The 17,527-nt window shown below is 44.7% G+C and overlaps 1 long non-coding RNA gene across 1 annotated transcript; it reads right to left on the bottom strand.

The window, feature by feature from the left end:
* Positions 1-5,333: 5,333 nt before the first annotated feature.
* On the bottom strand, positions 5,334-13,181 carry LOC146195488 (uncharacterized). The gene is made up of 3 exons (XR_014706023.1): positions 13,105-13,181; positions 10,786-10,989; positions 5,334-5,835 (listed from the first exon to the last, which is right to left on the bottom strand). It is a non-coding gene; the product is annotated as an uncharacterized LOC146195488 (long non-coding RNA).
* Between the last annotated feature and the right edge of the window lie 4,346 nt (positions 13,182-17,527).

Genomic DNA, 17,527 nt, shown 5'->3' with positions numbered 1-17,527 from the left:
GCGCACGCAGCAATTAATTCCACAGGTGTCATCATGGTATACCCAGAATGACGCCATGATGTGACCGGCCAATTAGGTACAACGGCTGTGTTTGCAGGGCTGACCAGCTGGTAGGTGTTTTCAAAGAAAAACTGCACTTTGCGTTCATATATGCCATTTCTAAGCACGATAATTTTGTCAAGCGGACAAAAAACTATAACATGCCGCACAGAACTCATTTTTTGTTTTCATCTTCCCTTTAAGGTCTTAATTTTTAATCCTTATGTTTAGCCTTTTCTGTTTACCGTGGAACACGGTAGAGATTTTCTGTAACAGGGGAGTAATATCACTACACTTGTAAACTTTATTTACTGCTGCTGGCAGCCCCCAGCATGCGGCCTTATACCTTTGCATGTACCGCACAGAAAGGTCTTGTATTCCTTTGTCTGCTTACGCTAAGTGCCTTCGGGATGCGGGTTTTATCATTTTCTTCTTCGCGCAAGATGGGCCGAATAATTCGCGCCGATTGTATTGAAAATGTTTCGGCCATTGGCGAATGGCTTCGGCCATCTTTATCAATAAGTTTCGGCGACGACTTTAAATTGAGCGCTGACTAGTGCACCGAACATTCGTAGACCGAGGAATCGCCGAGCACGATTGCTGCTATCGCCGCCACCGACTCACTAAGTTTCTTTGAAACTTACATTCAAGTCAATTCAATAAAAGTTCATTTGACCGCAATTATAGTCTCCTTATTTGCTTCCTTCGGCATTGTCACGGCAACATGACAGCATGTTCGTGAAACTAGCGTATATTGCAAACTTGGGTGACGATAGTTTTAAAAGCGAACTGCGCTAAGCTTTTATGGCAGCGTCAGTTTATCGTTTCACTTCAATGATAAATTTGAGAGTCAAATGTTAACTACACGCCTGGAGTATAGACTGTTTCTGGAATTCATAAAATATTATTAAAAGAAAGAACGTTGCACCTAAACTTATTATAATCGGCGACCATGCACATTGTTGTATGTCCCTAACTTCAGCTACGCAATAGGTATTATTGAACGCATGCCTCAGTAAGACGTTTAGAGGATGTTTTGAAGAGCTTTTTGAAAAGGGCCGTCCTAAATTATTTCGGTGTAGCACAAGGCGCATGAAGTAATTTACAATGAAGAGAGTTCTATTGCTTTTTTTTTTTGTTTCCAGAGCTACATTTATACAATAAAGTTAGGAGACGGCCAGAGTTTTACAGCCAACATTTTTGTATACACAGCACTGCGTTCTTCAATACAGAAATGCAGCTCCCTATTCTAGTGTTGAGAGACAGGGCTATCGCGTGATTAAGCTGCATAAATGCCACGCTATAATATCCAAGTAGGTTCTACAATCACCAGGTGAAGCCAAGAGGTTGGGATCGACTCTCGAACACGGAGGCTGCACTGTAAACTGAATTCATAGGTGATGTCGGTGCCAACACAGTTGATAATGCTGCACAAATTAAAATCATTGCCTGCAATTCCTCGTAGCCATGGTGCATGGTCAGAGTGCCAATCTCAGCTTGTCTAAATGCAGATTAATGCAGCGTTAAGCGCCTGAAATAGAGCCGCCCTAGTTAGCATGTAATTAAGATTGGTAAATACCGATGCAAGAAACAGAGCTTGCGTAAAGAGACGAGAAGTATCTCAGCCATCAGAAGCCGGCATCTCGCTTTGTGTACATGTACCGTTGGCACAAACGTTGTTGTTTTTTTCTGCTCCCCAACTCCGCGTATTCGCCTGCCAGAGGTAAAAAAAAAAACAAACAAAAAAAAACAGACATGATTTACGAGAGAGTGCGACATAATATTTTATGGCGGGCTGGACACCGTTCTTCTATTTCTCTTCGGGTGCAGGTGAATCACCAAGCCAGGGGTAGTACTTCGTAACGCTGTCGAATATTAATGGTTTTTCAGCTACTTCCATTGGAGTCGCCTCCTCGTGTGCTCTGCTACTTCGGTGTTCATGACTTTATCAATGCCGGTTGGCGGCAGCATACATCTCTTCAAAGCTAACGCCAAGCATGAACGAGGGTATTGAGGTCTATTGTTTCATTCGTACTCGTACGCTGCGCAAAGGCTGGCGTTCAGTCAAAGTTTCTTTAACGGCTGGCGTAGAAGAGGTGCTTGTGTGAAATAGTCCTGCATTTTAAACCGCTGCTGATTTTAACGGTGAGATGGCAAGAATGATGGGCTGGACAACAATTATATTCCTTTTCACCGTGAACCCATTAGGAAGGAGCTGCAAGTCGAACCCCATGGATGGTACGTAAATCAGAAATGCTGTCTTTCATATCCAAATTTCTATTTTCCCTTTATGGGTGCTAGTCCACATACGTAGCCCCAAAAGCACAACCCTAAGTGGTAAGCAATTGCGGGCGCTCGAAAAGTATTACTTGCGATTCATATCCTCCGAACGTATTGGAGATACACGGTGTGCAAAATTTCGATGGAAAGTGGGGAGCTAGTTTGTGAGAGAATTTCAAAGTACATTTATCACTGTACGTTAATAGAAATAAACATATAACTGTAACCTTAAGATTATTGACCTACGTCACAAAAGGGGGCTCTGAACCATTTGACTATTGCCCTGGCGACGGAAAGGTGTCCACATCCAGTCTTGATTCCCGGGATTGTAGTCGACCTGTCGGTGGCGAAGGTTGTAGCGGCGGGCATCAGTGCCCTGCTGTTGGCCAATGTGCCAGCGGGCCAACTGACGGGCTTCTTCAGCGCGTTGGGCAATCTCTTCGGCGTCTGGTGAGAGCTGGTCGTCCTCAGCGGGGCACGGCAACATGACATCGACCATGGTCTGGACTTCACGTTCATACAAGAGGCGAAACGGGCTGAAGAACGTAGTTTCCTGGAGGGCCGTGTTGTACGCAAATGTTACGTACGGTAGCACCTCATCCCTGGTCTTGTGCTGGACATCTATTGTACATTGAGAGCATGTCAGCAATGGTCTTGTTAATCGTTCAATTTGTCCGTGGCTCTGTGGATGGTACGCTGTGGTCTCGTGGAGGCCAGTGCAGCTCAGCTGAAATACCTGGTCAAGTAACTGAGCTATAGACGCCGTCCCTCTCTCAGTAATAACGCACGAAGGGGCGCCTGGTTGCAAGACGACGTTCTGAATGAAGCACCGAGTGACTTCAGAAGCTGTGCCACAGAAAATTGCTTTCGAGTCGGATAGTCAGTAGCGGCTATGATCCACTTGTTGCCCTCCAGCGACACAGGGAAAAGACTGAAGCGGTCCATTCCTATTTGCTCGAACGAAGTGCGAGGTACTGAAACGGGCTGGAGAAACCCTGCTGGCTTACACAATGCCGTCTTCCGGCGCTGGCATTAACGGCAGTTTTTGACGTATTGTTTGACATCGGCAGATAGCTCGAGCCAGTAGCACATGTTTCGTATCCTGGCAAGCGTCTAGGAAAAGCCGAAGTGGTCAGAAGTGGGCTCATCGCAGCATGAGGAGAATGTCAGCGCGTAGGTCGTCTGGAGTCACCAGAAGATGAGCTCTGTCCTGACCCCTCGAGTTCTCCTTATAAAGGATACCCTAGCGCAAACAGAAAGAGCCAAGACGTCGAGAGAAGTGTCGAGGCAGAAGTGTGGCGCGACCTTCAAGGTGATCAATCAGAGGTCGGATGTTAGTGTCAGCCCACTGCCGGGCGATTATATCCAATGTGTGCAGGGCGGCGAGAAAGCCGCTGTCGTCAAGTTCTCGTCCTGCAGTGTGAAGTAGTACGCGCGACAGCGTGTCAGCGTCTTCGTGGTGGCGGCTGGACTTGTGCACGAAGGTAATGTCGTATTCCTGGAGTCGCAAGCTCCAACGGGCCAAACGACGTCCAGACGTATCTCGTAAATTAGCGAGCTAGCAAATGCAGAGATGATCCATTACAACTTTCGCCCTTACCGTAGAGGTAAGGGCGAAACTTCATGGTGGCCCGCAGAACATCAAGGCATTCCATTTCGGTTGTCGAGTAAATATGTTCCGCACGAGAGAGAGCGCGGCTATCATAGGTTGTAGCTCGGTCAATGCCCTCTTGGTGCTGCCCAGGGAAAGTGCCAAGACCGATGTCGCTAGCGTCGGTGTGGATCTCCATATCAGCCTGTTCGTCAAAGCATGCAAGAACGAGAGAAGAATGAAGGCGCTGGCGGAGCAATGAGAAAGCCACCTCTTGTTCTTGATTCCAAAGAAAGGAGGTGTCATTTTTTGTGAGGCGCGTCAATGGTTACTCAACGTGGAAGAAGTCAGAAATAAACCATCGATAATAAGCACATAGACCCAGAAAACGCTCGACAGCTATCTTGTCAGTAGGAACAGGGAATTTGGCGGCGGCTGCGGTCTTGTCGGGGTCAGGACGAACGCCGTTAGCGCTTACAACGCGATCTAGAAAGTTCAGTTCTTTGCAACCGAAGTGACATTTCTGGGGCTTCCGCATAAGGTCAGCCGAATGGAGCACTCTGAGGATAGCCAGCAGGCGCAGGAGATGTTGTTCAAAAGTTTCGGAAAAGACCACAACATCGTCCAGGTACACAAGAGAACATTGCCACTTGAGGCCATTGAGGACAGTGTCCATCATTCGTTGGAACATTGCCGCGCTGAGCAGAAGTCGAATGGAAGCACTTTGAATTCATACAAGCCATCGGGAGTAACGAAGGCGGTTTTTTTGCGGTCCCGTTCGTCTCTTCAATTTGCCAATAATCGCTATTAATGTCATGCAATGAAAAATACTTGTCCAGGGAGTCATCAATTCTTGGCAACGGGTAGACATCCTTTTTGGCGACATTGTTCAGTTTGCAATAATCAACACAGAATCCAAGTGTGCCGTCCCCCAGGCAGCACACCAACATCGCACCAATCCCGGCCCAACGTCGACAAAAATTGGTACCAACATTGGCGTAACACTGGCTTTTTGAGAAATTACTACATTTTTATATATTGGTCCGGCTTATATGCCAACATTGCACCTGTCTTGGCACTGCCAACATAGGCTATCAGCTGGCCGTGCCCCTAGTGTCACGTATTGGCATGCCACTAGTATTCATTGGCCCAACTGACATTGGCAATAAACCGGCCGTGCCGCTAGTATCATATATTGGTATTTATTGGCATGCAACAAGTATTCATCGGCACACGTGGCCTGCCACTGTTAAGCCACCTTTAGCCATGCAGTTATTTCACCCTTGCCCTTACTGCTGCCATTTGCTTAACTGTCACTCTGATAATTGTGGTTTTCTTATGCAGTCATTTCCCAATACCACCTTGCATGTCATCTCCCTAAGGAGCCATAAAAACCATGCAATTAAATGAGGCAAGCAAAATATTTTCCGAAAACATTTTATTGAGAGCTCATATACATGTAAATGCCACAAGGACATCAGAGGGCCAAAATGCAGTGCAGGAGGCATTGGATACAGGGTTAATATGGGAGAGGCTAGTAGGTGTAATTGGAAACAGGGCACTAAGCAGCACATGACCAGGTAGTGCAGGTAGAGGTGATTGGGTGCAGTGTGCATTGGTCATGATGGAAGGGGCTGGACATGTTGAGCAGGGTTGATGCACTATAGCCTTGTAGTGCGAGAGGTGTTGCAGGAATAGGAGGCTGAGCATGGGTGCATTTCAGGGCAGTGTCCACCATGGATGGAAAATGGCAGTGGACTGTGTTGAGCATGATAGTTGGCAGTGAAGGGTCAATGGATCAAGTGATGAGGTTGAGGGGGCGGGGGAAGCACATGGCCCAGGTAGTAAGCTGGGCACCCCGCAGGAAACAACCGTTCAGGAACAGTTTGTTGAGGAGATTGGTCCGTGGGTCTTACAAATGACATCTGCACAGAAGACAAGCATATATCACAATAAGATCTAAACTCACCTTCTCAACACTTATCCAAACACATATTTGAAGTCTGGGTGCTCTATACGATCGAGTACAAAATACAGAACCCCGCTATAGTAAAACCTCTGATATAGTAAAGTGAAACTGAAGTCCCAGTTCATCTTCCATAGGCAACTGTACATTTTCCCCCTTTATAGTAAAGATGTTTTTGGTAAAAATCGGTCAAAGTGCTTCTGACCCTGGCGACGACTCCCGCGCACTACCTAGAGTCGCGAAGACAAGACTTTTTGTATTTGAAAACAGAACAATAACCCCGAGTGTTCGTTTAGGTGGCTTTACTACTAGCCGTAGCAGCAGTCAGATGAAGCCTACTTTACAGAAGCCTTGGAGCCGTGAGGGAAAGCGCGCAGCGCGAAGAAAAAAGTAAAGCTGTCTACAAACATAGCAAGGAGGCAGCGTGTTCCATTCAGGAAGTAAAGGAGTAAACGTGCAGCAAGAAATAGGGAAGGGAAAGAAATGGGTCAACATACACTGCAATGCACAGTACAAATCATGAGGCAGTGGTGGCAGAAAGTGGAGGTGCAGCGAGTAAGGTCTTACAGCACTTGAGTGCCATGCAAATTTATTACTTATTGCCTTTTAAAAGACAGAGCAAAAAGGGACACTATGTTCATGCAAGGCTTTAGTTTTTACATGAAATCGAACTTGGTTGCATTCGTAATCACGTCTTCATGCTTCAAAGGTACTTCCACAAGATGTAGAGAAATTTTATAATGAAAAATTACACAAAGAGATGATAAAAGCGAGATGGAAGGTATTTAGGTTTTGTTTTCATTAAGCAACAAGACGTGTTCAGTAAGTGCCTATTTAACTACTAGACAGCACTTTCAGGACCATGTCATCACAGACCACTGATACAGTAAAGACCATGATATAGTAAATATTTTCGCTGGCCTCAGTGGCTGTACTATAAAGGGGTTCTACTGTATATATTGAAGGCCTATTGCCACACATTCTTCTTTTAGAGCACTTTGCGACAGGTTTCTGGGCCTGCAAAGGCATGCAGCATCTTATGACGTAGGGATGATAAACCTATATGCAAAATAATATCAATTCCAGATACAAAAGAAAGATATTTGGAAGTAAAAACCCGCTTCCGGCAAACCGATAACTTCAGGTAGATGCTTAGTGTTCATATAGAATTACAGTTCCTGAAAATCTGACGGTTCAGGCTCCAGAACTTTCAATTTTTAAAAAATTCTTAAACATTCCTGCAATAGACAATATGGATTACTAAGCATGCAAGACTGGATGATATTAAAGAACACATTAAAGAATATTTTTCTGCAGTACACCAGTTACAGGCACGCATACATTACTGCGGCCAGAATAAAGAAATAATTGCCCTGACAGAGTCAATCAAGCTATCTTCAATCGGCTAACTGAGGGAGATGTGTAGATCGCAGATATTCTCAAGGCTGTGTACGCATATAATATTCTCAAGATAACCGTACCATTTCAAGTTCCAGCTTTTTAGTTTTCACAGCTTTATTGCTTGCTGCATTCTACTATAAACAATTGCCTTAATTGTAATGTACCAAGGAATAGTTTTCATACAGTGCTCATTATAAATTAAAGATACCAGAACAACATGCACACAAACAAGAAAAAAAGAACGGGACAGAGCGCCATTCACAACTGATTTATTGTGCAGAATAAAGTACATATATATCTCACTGCCGGCATATGCGCAAAGAACCCATTCAGCATCATGTAGTTTAAGATAAGATATGTTCAAGAAGCCCATGCCTCATACCACAGCCTCTTTCTCTGAGAAAGCATTTCTTGAACATAGCTTATGTTAAACTACATGATGCTGAATGTGATGTAGCTGAATGTGTGCCTTGGGCATGTGCCTGCAGTGAGATATATATGTACTCTGTTCTGCACAATAAATCAGTTGTGAGTGGAACTCTGTCCCGTTTTTTTCTTGTGTGCATGCATTGTTTTGGCGCCTTCAGTTTATAATAAATAAACACGAACAAGCCCAACAAGAAGTCCTAGTAATCATACAGTGCATGCTTGTTCAGCTAAAATTATTACAGGCAGCCTGCAATGAGCAATTGAGCAAGTACTAGAAATTTACTTTGCATAGGCAGGAAAATGTTATGCTAGATCTGAGTACAATGACCTTGTACTTCCTTATCAGCTAGCAGCCTACCAGGTATGCATTTTCCCTCATCACAGCTAATCATATGGCCATACCATCGGCAACCTTCCACGTGCAAGATTATATTCAGTTAGGCATACATGGGTGATTTTATGTCCAGGTAACAGGTGTGGTGCTCGGGCATCTGATTTCTTAAAACCAATTCATAGTAGTTGTTGGTATAGAGAATAGTAATCTGTCTGAATATCTGAGGCCAAATATTATTTTCATTGCTTAAGCACACCATAAAATACAATGCTTGATGTGACTATGGGATCATAAAAAAACGATACATCTAGCATGACAGTGATTTTTCACTTTCACCCTATCACAATAAGTTCCTTGAAAACACAGTTTAATCCTGAGCTGAAAAGTTGTCTCGCACACATTTTACATTTCAGTATCTATAAAATGTTGCTATTTTGTGAATATATTTCAAAAACAAAATTTCTTAACACTCACAAATTGTTTTTTTTTTTCAAAAATGGACAATATTTTGTACTCAAATTAAAAATAAGATTGTGTCTGGAGAAATAGTACTGTTTGCAGAACAAAACAGCACATACGCAAGAAAGCACCAATATCACTCAAATTTAATGTGAAATACACGAAATGAGAGTTCACCTAAAATTACAAGTACAATAGCCCTGTTTACATGGACTCGACAGCACCGGGTTGAATCAGCGTTGAGTAAGCAAGGTCATTATTCTCGACCCGGCTGATGTCTACATGAACTCGCTTTCTAGTGAGTAAGTATCGTAGCAGAGCGTTGCATCGAGATTCGAAGTTATTGTGCAAGTTCTTACTCTTATTTGATCCCATTGCCTTTTACTATCGAGAGCTTCGATTATTTTTTATCGTTGATGAGCGCTAAAAAGCATTCATTTCGAGTGACGCTCGTCGCCGCTCCAGAGGCTTTTTCATAGCCCAGAGTTCCCCATAACTAGACTCCCTGACTGGACAGCGTCTACATGCCTTTAGATAAGCGGGTCAAGCGAATTAACCTACCCCCTGCAAGCGAGTTAACGCAACCCGCTCCGCCGCCTATTTTACTCGACCCGACTGTGTATACATGAACCCCAGAACTGATTTTTCACTCGACAGATGTACTCGACCCAATACTGCCGAGTTCATGTATACAGGGGTGGAACGCACGTGTAACAAGTAGCAATGCTGCTAAGAATCCAATCTGCTTTCTTCTGGCTCCCCATCCAGTTTTCTAAAAAAATATCTTGTCTGACAAAGAAGGATATTTGGAGTTAAGCAGCTAAGCAACACAAGATCCATATGCTTGCTCTAACGCATGACTCCTCAGTGCACTTACAGTTGCAATTTGCTTGGTCATGTGGCAGTTCACTAAACCGTCTGACTAGACATGACAATCAAAAAAATAATTGGCGGATCATTTCTACATTTATTTAGACATGTAAAAGCTTTTTGGTTGTTGACTTAGCATTTAGAGACTGCGGGAGTTTGGCAGTTTTATACGTCTTATTTCGTTTGGCAGTTGCAAGGGGATGTAGAAGAAGAAATATGAGTAGGGAATATAAGGGGTGACAACATCCCGAAATGAAACTAATGGACCAATGATGCACACTGCGTATCTTAAGTGACGTCACTGGTAACATCAAACACAGAAAATCGTCCTTGAGTATGACAAATTTGAAGCCCAGGAGGTGAGTTGGTTGTGGGCAAGTAGTTGGTAAAGGGCAGTCCCCCTGAGAGGTAGGCGGCAAGATCACTGCTACCCATTATGGGGAAAGCCCTAGCAAGCATGCAGGCAAAGGTGCACAAATATAAGAGCAATAAATGCACAAGGAATGCACGCCTGAATGAGCAGCTGCACTAATAATTTCCTTTTGTCTTGCAGCCGACCCCTCCTGCACTGTAAGCTAGTCTGCTCTGTTTTCCGAACACCGAAGCATATGCAAAAACAAACAGAATGTCCTCTAAAATTTACAAAATTTGCACGAGTATTGCATGATGATCTCCTTGCTGCAAATGTCTTGCTCTAGGGTTACAGAATAAATTCATTGCAGCTGCGAATAAAGCGAGTTGGGAGCTAATGGCAAATCTCAATGGCTCGGGGAGAGAACTAATTGTAATTGTCACTTTGAGCAAAGTAAATAGCCTGGTTTAGATCAAAGTAATATTACATCTACATGACTGAAGCCAGTGTAGGCAACCAGAAATGTACAAGCAGTCAGTAACTGCATGTCTGTATGAACACATACATACAGTGCAGGCAGCAGTAATGAAGGGAGAGTGGAAGGCAAATAACCTGAGCAATACTTAATGGCTTTCTTCTCTGAAACCTCAATACAGGCTTCCTGCGAATTCTTGTAATGCAAGCATAATCAAGTATGCTAAATATTCCATCACTTAAAGCACCTGCTTTCCCGTGTTACGCAAATGACAACTACTTCGTCAGTTCAACAAGCTATGTCTGTTATTGTGCCATTACACCACAGGTTCACTCAATCATGCCTCAACTTGAAATAGTCACATACTGTTGAAATAAAGCAACGAAATATAGCACCAGCTATTAAAGCACTGCCAGGGACATGAAGGATATTATTTTCTGCATACTGTGGGCAAGACTTCTGAACAAGTAAGTCTTGAGCTAAAAAGCTAGAAAAAGTCATATAGCATGCAATCATATAGCGAAAAGCCAGCAGAGCCTTTTTTAAAGCCTTTATATAAAGCAAAACAAAGGCAATGTGTCATACCTACCGAGGCAATGCTTCCTTACACACAGCATGTTTCATGGCAAGGCTCCCACAGTTGTTGACAGGTTATGCAGCACCAAAATGATGATTATGTTGTCTGCCTCACATTCACGCAGCACTCCTTTGATGGCAGATGATTGCTTGTGCAAAAGCAGTGCGATGATACAAGTGGAGCAGCTGGACTGCGGGCGTTATAGAGCAAAGAGCCCTAAATGCAAGGAAAGAAAGTCTCCATTAAATCGATGCCTCTAAATCATGATAAAAGCATACCACGGCTCTTCTCTGTTTAGTTAATCTATAATTTCAATTGAAAGCTGTCTCAAAAAAGTACTAATTGCAACTCTATGTTACACATGGTATAACATAGCTGTGCCAGGCCGGTGGGGCGATCAGTTAGCATAACGACCGGAAAATGCATACTGATGTTTTATGCAGTCTTGATGCTGGAGCAAAGTGTCATGGGGCGGAGAACAAAATTAAAAGCATGCACGGGCGCCAAACGTGTGCTACACAACCGACGCGACTAGAGGTGTGCACGGGCATAAATTTTGAGCCCGACCCGGGCCTCATGCTACAAACCCGAACCCGGCCTGGAACTGAAATTGTCTGAGCCCACCCAGCGCTCACATTGAAGGCTCCCGCCCTGCTGGACATGCTATAACAGACCAGTTGCAAAACCTACAAGTCGGCTTCCCTATGAGGCAGGAATTCATGCACAGTGGCGACAGAACCTGATTCAGGGATAATAGTTAGGTGCAGTACATGCATCTACCACAGTCCACGCTGCTTGGGATGCAGTTCCCCACGCACAGGCCATTGTCAGAGAAAGGTTTTCAGGCATTCTTAACACTGGAATAAAGGGGGGAGCACTGTCACCCTAGGGGTGAAGAAAGAAAATTTAGAAAAGGGACACTAATCGGAGAGGGTAATAGCGGGGCGACAATGGGCACGCGAATGATACTGTGACGAATGGGCAAGAGGTGCGGGAATTACCCTTCCCGTCAGGCGATGTGCTAGCACTGTACCCAACTATTACCCCAAAGTCTATGCCACCATTGTACAGGAATGTCTGCCGCACCGGGAAGCTGACGTGTAGGTTTTGCAACTGATCTATTGCAGCTGAAGCAACGATACAGAAAGAAAAAAATAGGCCACAATCCCTGGCGATGCATCGCGCGACGACGACGATAACGCCTGTCGCTGCCGCTAGTGCACATCGCACAGAGCGAAGGACCTCAGCGACAGAGACGCGTTTTCAGTCTTGCTTTGTTAGCGCCGCCTCTTCGTTTAGTAAATGAGTATAGTTACGCTATATCCAGTTTCTTGCACTAAACAACAACACTGATGAAATTTCTTGAAAAGAGTCGAGCCCCCCCTCCCCCCTTCCCCCCCCCCCCCCCGCCCCCCAAAAAAAAATGGTCCCAGCGCAGCGGCGTGCTACTATACTGCGATGCAGACATGATTGAAAGCAGTGGCGTTTTTCTGCAACTTTCAAAAATTAGCAATATCTAGCCACACTAGCCTTTTTTGTTTTGCAATACTACCCTACCAAGCTTTTACTAAACCGTCTCGATGCGCTCATATATGCACGGATCAGACGAAATGAGCGTCTGCAGGATTTTCGCTCATACCGGACAAGGGAAACAAACTTTGCATGCAAAAAAACAAACAAAAAAAAACAACGAAGGTGAGTACCCCAAAGCCTTTTGCGATTGGCTGCCTCGCGAGCTGGTTCCAGCATCATGAGCGATTTCTAAAAACTCAGAACCTGGGCGACAGCGCCGAGCGGCAATGCTTTAGCGGTCCTCAGCTCACTGCGCATAGTGCTGCCGCGCGACTCATGTGGTTAGCGTTTTATCGCACCAGACACGAAAATATATGCTTTTGCCCAGACTCCACCGACTCCGCCCGAGGTCACCCGAGGGAACCCGAGCGGCCGAGCCATGTGACGGCTATACGCCGTTCCAGCCACTGTAACGCCGTGAATATCTGAAGTTGGCTTTTAGGGCTACGATGCGACGCAGTTGTTTACTTTAGGAAATCAGTACTCTGCAAAACAGCAACGGTTTAACTTGAAATAAGCTGCAAAATGATCGGAATCAAGTCGCGCATACTTGAGAACCACTTTTGAAAAGTTAACAACGTAAGAAATATGCTAAAAGAAGACAAATCTCCCTAGCACATGGCTTACGCAGCCTGCAGCAACAATGAAATGTAAGACAACGCTTGTAATTTAAAAAATGCTCAATCTAAGAGGCTAATATTTTGCTCCAATATACACAAACGCTTTATAAAACCTGAATGGAAAAATTTGAGAACTTACATGGAATATTTCTTGAAGAAAGAAGCATTTTCCGTGCGCGGTGCCACCGAACGTCGAGCCGAGCGAACGAGCAGCCGTTGGATGGACGAAAGAACGGAGCGCCCTCTTTGAAACAAAATAAAACTGCCGCCGTCATGCCGGCTAAGCGATTGTCGCGTCATCCTTCGAGCTTTTTAGTAATCGCTTTTTCAGCAGATCGATGGTCTCGGTTTTGTACCCTCCGTTTAGCAAGCGTTTCCTAGATGACAGGACTTGAATCAGCCTTGAACGATGCGCTGCTGTTGCTGCTCATCTATGTAGGGCTCTGTACCAGCAGCGAAGCGCGTCGTCGTCCTGGAGAGGCGCCTAGCTGTTTTGTTTACAACACCCAAACCTGTTCAAGTTGTATTTTGTGAATGCTGTGTTCTACTACGAATAGTTTGCTCACTTTTAGCATACCAACGAAAATGCTTTCATACAATAGTGCTCAATCGAGTGGAATATTTCAATCACCCTGAAATGAGGATTTGAAGCAAGTTTGTTGAAAATTATTGAGCTAAGCATCTCAGTACCACGACTTGCCACCTCTTTATAAGGTAGTTGCATACGATGCTTACATTTTTTCTCATATATCCGCACCGTCAGCATCATTCTATCTGCTAGATTAGTCGTTTGTTGGCCCGATTCATTAGGCGCTTGTTTCTTTCTCAGTTTAGTTTCTTGCGTATATTTTATTGACCAAGAAAATGCGGTAAAAGCACATTTCTCTATGCAACCTGTTGTGAGAGCCCGGAAATGTTTGAAAGAAGTCTCCAGTCTGTTAGCGTTTGTCTTTTTATTACTGCGCAATTCCTTCCCCTGGGCGGCGGCCGTCCGCCCCTTGGACCCTGAGTGGTGCGTCGACGCGTCCACCGATTTGGCGCACCTGCGTGGATTTCGACGCGCGTGTGCAACCTCGGACCTTGCTCGCATCGCATGCGGTGAGAGAGAGCGATCGGGGAACGACAGGAGTGCGAAGTGCGCGAGGACGGGGTTGAGCGGTGCGTCAGCACGGAGAGCAGGCGTTGGAAAACTGTGCGAACGAGCGTGTGCGAAACAAAGATGTGTCATTGTAATCCAGTTGTCAATATACCCATTGTACCTTTTCGTATTTTATTTGTGTTTCCAGTCTTTTCTTTCACATTTTTTTTTTCGTTCAAATGCTAACAAGTCAGTTTACATGTGGGTATCTTTTCTCCATACACAATATTTGTAAAAAAAAAAAAAACTACCTTCCCCGCGCACGCCTGTAATTGTTCCACCACGGAGGTAGTTAGAGAATAAATAAGCTTTGATACCGAATTAAGCTTAATTGTAAAACAACGACTGCTTTATTTAGTTTTTGAACTCTACAGTTATTCCTTGTTGCCATATGTAGCGCAAGCATTGTATTGCAGTGAACGACGACGGAATCGCGAAATTGGGGGTGTGAATAAAAGCGGAGAAACGTTACAGACTTCTTTTTTTCGCACTTGTGCGAAAAAAAGAACAAACAAACGAGAAATTCTAAAATTATGCTATCCATGCACTTGGCATGGCGTCGAATCAAAGCTGTTCTGCTTAGCTGCCGCTCTTGTATACTGGCCGCTACACGAAGCTATTTTGTGTTCCTATGAAATTCAGTGTGACAAAGCCCCCCGCGGATATATTTCGCGTTTCAAGTTCTTGTGAAATGTGGAAGCCGGCCCGCCGCCGTGCCGCGGGCGACTCTATAGCTGGCTCTGCGATCCTTTTTGCCACTGCAGTGATTTGAATATTCGCGGCTTGTTTAGCAAATAGCTGGCGTACTCGTTTGCCGAATGAGTGTTTCAAGATAATCATAGAGCATTTACCAGTACCGTATGTGTGCGATATTCCATCAGTGATTAATGCGCCATGGTCATTGTAGTCGTATTTTTGATTTTACACGTATGGAATGGTCTACTCTTGCAAACCCTAAGACGTCAGTTACGCTAGCTGCACGTATGTCAAATAGGTATATGAAAGAAATAGAGCCTTAAAGTATAGCGGCTGACGCACTGCGTCGTAAATTCCCGCCCGGGCGGCGGCCGTGTGCACCTTGAACCACACGTGGAGCGTCAGGGCCTGCGTCTTGGATTGCATCGCGCAGCGTGTAACCCGACAACCCCACCTGCACAGCGCATCCACTCGGGCAAGTCGGCGCCGCTGTTGCTGGCGCCGTGCCTCAATGTTTTTCTTCCTTTGTTTGTGATGTTTTCAATGCACCCTAGCAAGCAGCGAACAGAGCGTCCATATTTCGGCGCGAGTGAGTGCCCTCAGTGGACTGGAACAGAAGTGCGCGGTGTGTCGTCAACAACAGCGGACGGTTGAGAAAAAACAAATGTGCGAACGAGTGCGATGAAGAAAAGTAAAACTGTAACCCAGTTATTTGTTTCAGCATAATCTTAATATTATTCATACTGAGATTGTACGTGCAGTGTTTTCTCTCCATTTTTTTCTAATACTTCACTTCTTAGAGCGACAACGAAGCAGGAAGCGTCGATACGATTTGCCATATGTGGGAACGTTCATGCATGTGCGGACCGACGTTTAATTTACCGCTCAATAACCCAGATTTAATTTAGATCACCATTGTTGACTCGTTTAAGCGAAAGTATGTGCTGCGATGCTTCGTATTCGTATAGCTTGAACGGCCAAGTGTATTTTTAAAGTGTATTTCGATGGAAGCGCGCTCGCCATACTCGATCTGAGTCACGTACGAGCCTTAATAGGCCGACGCTTATCGCTCATTAATTGCATCGCACTGCATGCGTGTCCTGCGGTAATCGTCTGTTTGAAGCCACTGTTGTTAAAACTGATACACTCGGGGGCAAAGAAATTTGCTAAAACGTTTGGAATTCTCTTCACCCAGAGCAGCAGGAATCGCCACGGGAGCAGCCATGGAAGAACCTAGACCATTGCCGAATAGAATACAAAAAATAGCAACCATTGCCTATGCACGATATATGACATGTCGTTTTGATTCTTTCTGATCTCTCGGTCGGCGTGGAGCTATTTATCGCCGCCGCCGCCCGGACCAGCAAACGGTGGTGAACTTATTTGATGCCGTTGACCGATCGTCGGTCTCATCCAAATTCGTCACAGTATACATGTGGATTGATTACAGTGCCAGCTTAAGTCAATGAAGATCTAGTGTAAAAGAACATGGTGTAATCCCAAGCAACATCAACAACAGCTAGGTGGAATTAAAGCAAACACGACGGAAACCAGCACCGCGGAACTATAACTATTTAAACACAAGATTTCCGAAGCATTAAAAATTGCAAAGGTAACTTGAAAACATCGATTATAACAGCACAGTTAACGACTCCAAGTATTAAATGAGCCTGCCAACCGCAAAAGCACGCTAATGCGGTTTCCCACGGAATATTTCCAGCCACATGCTAATTTGCATCTAATATTGACCAGTAGGTGAAATAGACAAGACAATGTTGACTAAAGTGTATGCCAATGCATCTGGCGGGACATGGTAACAGAACTAACAGTATTGTCCAGCATATGCCATATAATAGCCAATGTCAGTGGAGTAATGGCTAACGCTGTTCGATATAGCCATCCTTATGAAAGGGCAATGCCAATACCGTTGATATGTAAGGTATGCCAGTGTATATCTGACATTGGCGGGCCATTGTAACAGAGCTGACATTATTGTCCAGCATATGTCGAATATTGGCCAACATCAGTGGACTGCCGGCTAATGCTGTCCGTTATAGCCATCCTTATCTCATGGCAGCGCCAACACCGGTGATACGCCGGACATCCAGGCCCATCGTTGCCATCCTTGTATAATGGTACCACCGATATTGTGAGGGCATCGGATATGACGGGCCAATGTTGTTATCATTATAAATAGGTACGAACAATATTGGTTACCAATGCAATCCTCAGGGCCAGTGTTGGACGTGTTATAGAATGGCACAACCAATACCAGCCATAAGATGGCAACGCTGGGCCTACATAGGGCTGATCTCTGCCAGCTCACTGACAATATTGGCCCGGGCTGTTGTGCTGCCTGGGCTAGGCCTTCTTCTTAACTAGAACGACAGGAGAAGACCACGAGTTTTGGGAAGGTTGAACAACATTATCTTCAAGCGATGGAAACAACGTAATAAACACTTTTTTGTAGCAATCTATAATTTTTGCGTCGTTACTTTAGCCTCAAAGCAATGAATAAAGAAAAAATTAGTGAAAATATTTATCTAAATAATTATATTTGTGAATGGAAAAATAGTGCCGAAAGCAGAGGAAATTCTGCAACGCCCTGATTTAGTTTCACGCGGCTCGGGATCCAGTATTTTTCGAACACTTAGATGCATGGATGCATTTAGCCGGAATACGCTGTGCACACACACATACACACACGTACGCGCCCACACACACACTA

The sequence above is a fragment of the Amblyomma maculatum genome, chromosome 3 (assembly GCF_055883805.1).
Source record: "Amblyomma maculatum isolate TAMU_Amacu chromosome 3, ASM5588380v1, whole genome shotgun sequence".
Lineage (NCBI taxonomy): Eukaryota > Metazoa > Arthropoda > Arachnida > Ixodida > Ixodidae > Amblyomma > Amblyomma maculatum.
Note: the sequence above shows the minus strand (reverse complement) of the source record. Positions and strands in the feature narration are given on the sequence as shown.